General features: G+C 41.4%; 1 non-coding gene across 1 annotated transcript; it reads left to right on the plus strand.

Annotated features, from left to right (window-relative positions):
- Positions 1–680: 680 nt before the first annotated feature.
- On the plus strand, positions 681–871 carry LOC113912109. Its single transcript, XR_003516727.1, has one exon. It is a non-coding gene; the product is annotated as a U2 spliceosomal RNA (small nuclear RNA).
- Positions 872–4,488: the final 3,617 nt, after the last annotated feature.

Consider the following 4,488-nt stretch of genomic DNA (forward strand, 5'->3'; position numbering starts at 1 on the left):
GTAGGGATAGGGGGTGAGGGTAGAGGTCGGATTAAGCAGGTGATGGGTAATAAGGAGGGCACTCGTGATGAGCCTTGGGTGTTGTATGTAAGTGATAAATGACTGAATTCTATGCCTGAAACTAATATCGCACTGTATGTTGACTAGCTGGAATTTAAATAAGAACTTGAGAAAAAAATAAAATACAACACTTGTATCTTAAAATGAATGAATGAATGAATGAATGCAGTTTTTCTAGGCTGGGACTTGGTTTAGTATCACACATTATCCTTGAGATTAGTGAAAGTTAACACAATCATGTCCTGAGAAGATTAAGATCTTCAGTTCTTCTATGGTATTGTCCCTCAGAGGGGCAATAATAATCATCAACATCCCCAATTTTAAGTGATACATTTTTATTCTTCAGTTTTGACATTTTAATCTATGGATGGTATCTACATTATTTTAATTAGGGCACTAACTTGCTCTCCCATCGTTCCCTCCTGTCAGGCCACTTAGACCTGGGCTACTGAGGAGTCAGTGCCTTGTTTTCTTGGCCTCTCTCTTGTGCATGTATCAGGCTTTCAGAATGGTGTCTTCCAGTGAAAGCTCAGAGAGTATAAACACAAAATGGGCGTCGGAACTTTCTAACTGTCCCGAAAGCAGTATCAGTGATCATTAATAGCCAAAAAATGATCACCATTGCTTCTCGGCCTTTTGGCTAAGACCAAGTATAGTATTTGTCCTTATCAGTTTAATATCTGACACACCCTCCATTATAGGACAATATATTAAACGGCTTTTTGGAGCAGGGAGATGGAAGAGGAGCTTGCTCTGTACACTCCATGCATCAAGCTGGTGTCATGATACTTCTAGGAAAGGTGCACCCCCTTGGGGTTAAAAATCACAAGTTTGAGGAAGACACTTCCAGAAAGGGCTGATTGGTTCCTTTGGGAAATGGTGGGCAACACCTGGGACACCTGACAGTTAACAAAGAAAAAAGAAGCAACTCAGCAAAGCACTTTAGTCAGGTTGCTTTGCTCAGCCCACCTTTCTTTTGATTTGAATATATCTATTACATCTCTTTGGTTGGAGTGTTTGAGCAAATTTCCTGAATTTCATTCCACCTGCCCTTGCCTTAATCCTGGACCTCTTTTGCCCTCCTTATGACAACACATCTAAAATTTCCCTGTCTTTAATATCTTTTCCTCATTCGTCCTACAGAGGATGGCCTTTATCTTTTGAAAGTACAGTTCACATTTGGTCTTATTCTTGCTCAGACAACTTTGGCACCAGTGGCACCTCTGCATCTCCAAATCATGGCCCCACTTTACCTCTGTACCTATTTCTCTGGGTTCTTCCCTCACACACCCTCTGATCCAGTCCAACTGGTACCCTTTGTGTTCCCAGAACATGCTGTCCCACATCCATGCTTTCATGAATTCAGTTCCCAGCATCTAGATACCTTCTCATTCTCATTTCTCCTCCTCAAAATCCTACCCACTTTTCAGGGCCCAAGTAAAAATTGATCTCTGTTATGGAGTCTGCACCCATGTTTGTGGTTAAAGAAGTCTCTCTCTTACTTGTGTTTGTGTAGCACTTTGTACTAGTCACGGTGTGCTTTGTGTCTCATCTTCTCCACTAGGCCACAAGCTCTTAGGGGGTAGTTGTTTGGTGAGCCTTCCTGTTCACCTCCTGCAGTGCCCAGCATCACACCTTGTTGAGCAAAGGTGCTTAGAAATGCCTATTGGGCAAAATTAAAATCAGGATGTGACATCAACTGTACAAGGACCTTTTTCATCGAATTAATCTGGAAACTAAAATAGACTATCCTCAAAATGATTAGATAATGTACTTGAGATAAACTACTTACGTACAACCTACAAGTGCATTTAAATGTTCTCTCTCTCTCTCTCTTTTTTTTTTATGGAGAAACAATTCCTTCAGATAGCTGATTTTGAAATAGGTATATGGGACATTTTATTTATGTATGTACGTATTTATTTTTTTTTAAAGATTTTATTTATTTATTTGACAGAGACACAGCAAGAGAGAGAACACAAGCAGGGGGAATGGGAGAGGGAGAAGCAGGTTTCTCGCGGAGCGGGGAGTCTGATGTGGGGCTCGATCCCAGGACCCTGGGATCATGACCTGAGCTGAAGGCAGATGCCCAACGACTGAGCCACCCAGGTGCCCCTCTATGGGACATTTTAATGGTCTGCATTTTAGAAAAGATAGTCTTAAACGTCCTAATCAGGTAGGAAGGAAGGTTGGAATTATCCCTATGAAATGTATTCTGATTTCCAGTTTCCAAAATGGCATCTGAAATAATAGGTATTGAGTGTGTCTGGGATGGTGCTCTGTAGGTGGCTTCATTAGCAATGTCCTAGATACAGTTTTGCATCTAGATTGGTTTTGTCCAGGAGAAGCACAACTTTTGTTGGAAAGCCCAACTGCTGGTGTAGCAGGGCAATTGGAATGAGTTCTGTTATGAGAGAGATCCTTCACAGAGAGAATGTGTATCTTCATCAAAATTCTAACTGCGTTGAAACTGTCATTCAAAGAGTTAACATCTGTGAAGAATAAAAAATGCAATGGAGAGGTTTCAGGCAAAGCATGGGGAGACTGATAAAATTATCAGTGAATTAAATTCAGACAGATGGCTTTGGAAAGGAATGAAGTACACAAACCTTATGTAGAGTATAATGACTCTCACTCTGACAGGGACTTTGGCAACAGGGTAAGCGGGCTTGCTTGCTTGCTTGCTTTCTTTCTCTCTCTCTCTCTCTCATTCTTTCTCTCTCTCTCTTTTTGCTTTTTTTTCTTTTTTTAAACTGGATTTTAAAGCAGGTGGAAGTCAGATTTTTCTCCTTTTCTGAAGGTGTTATTTAGTACCTAAACAAAAACGCTAGCTTGTAAAACCACCCGGACAGCATCAGACTCTGAAGTTTCGGGTGTAGGTGCGCAGCATGGTAGAAGGAGTATGGTAGGCATCACGCATGTTGCTGCTTCTCACTGCCCTCAGATTCACTGCCCACATCAATAGGTCCTTGGCAGTTAAAATATTTCTACAGAACAGAGGCCAGTCATTAGCTGTGCTTACAATAGCAGGATAGCAAGGGAAGCTTTCAGTCATTCAACACACACACAGACTAAAGACACAAATAGACTGATTTCTGCTTTTAAAAATTTTGGTTCTTACCATTGTTTTTGGTCAAATTAAAAAAAATAGCTCTTAGAAAGAGTATCCCATTTGAAAAGACTATCATTTTACATTTAGACAGAAATGGTGAGAAAATGATATGTTATTCCTCTCTCAGGATTTCTTTTTCCTTGTGGTTTTTATTTTGTCTTCACTTATTTGGCTCCAGGGGCCCCCTCTTTCAGGTGACAGGCCCCGGCATATTCACCCTTGGACACGGATGGCCAGGCTGCTTCTTAGCAATGGACTTTGCCTTTGTTCCAGACCAGATGTGCTGTTTCTCCCTGGTAACAGTTTGCATTGTGGTACCTTATTACACGGTGCTCTCTGGAACTGGTGCCAGGGTAGCTTCCAAATCAGCCAAGAGCAGCGCTGAATCAATGAGACAGCTGGCGGCCCCCCTAGGGAGGGAACGTTTTTACCTTTTTGATTCATGCAGTCTCCGCTAGTTCAGATCCAGGATGCCATGAATGATTTTTCTTAGCGACAGGTGAGAACAAAAAAGCTTTGTAAACCTAATTCAATAGAAGCTGGAGACTCAGTGTGCTATTGATTAAAAGGAGAAGACGATGAAGGGGAAGTGTACACACAGTCCAGTTGCATTTTCCCCATAATCGACTTCTGTGCTTCTGCCTGTGTTGGAGTTGTCAGGTTTGCTGGGAGGAGAAGCTTGAAAATCAGGAGTATTGTGTTTATTGACCTAGGGTGAGGATTTTAATCATTTTTTGTAAGATTGCATGTTATCTTCAAAAACAAGATTACTCTTTTTTCATTTTTTAGCTATAAAATTCAGTGATCTATTGCTAACTTCGCTAAAAAGTTGAGGTGATTTTAATGTGCTTGTTCACATCATCCAGGCTTTAATGTTTGGGATTTGTTTATCTATTAGGGTTATGGATTTGGGTAAAAATCACCCACATTTACACTCAAGCAAAGGATTACAACTCAGTTTGAGTTCTTGCCCTCGGTCCTACATGTCAGCACACTTTTTGAGTGAGCAAGAACACTAGTACTGCACTGCCTTGTGTCCCATTGCTCTGTAAAAGCAGGCCAGTTCTTGAGCCATTGTAATCAGAGGACCATTAGATGAGGTGGTACAGTACCTGAGAGCTCCAGTCTTGGTGTGGCTAGGAGAAAAAAATGTGTCAGTAACAGAAGTCAGGGACCCTGAGGTATATCATCCCCATCAATCATGGCAGACATATTGGCAAAATGATGGATGACAATCCAACCACTGACCTTGGTGGGTCAGCCTTTGTCACGCAAGTAACAGAATAAGTCAAAGCAGTGGGTCTACCTACCATCAA

This window comes from Zalophus californianus, chromosome 12 (assembly GCF_009762305.2).
Source record: "Zalophus californianus isolate mZalCal1 chromosome 12, mZalCal1.pri.v2, whole genome shotgun sequence".
Taxonomy (NCBI): Eukaryota; Metazoa; Chordata; class Mammalia; order Carnivora; family Otariidae; genus Zalophus; species Zalophus californianus.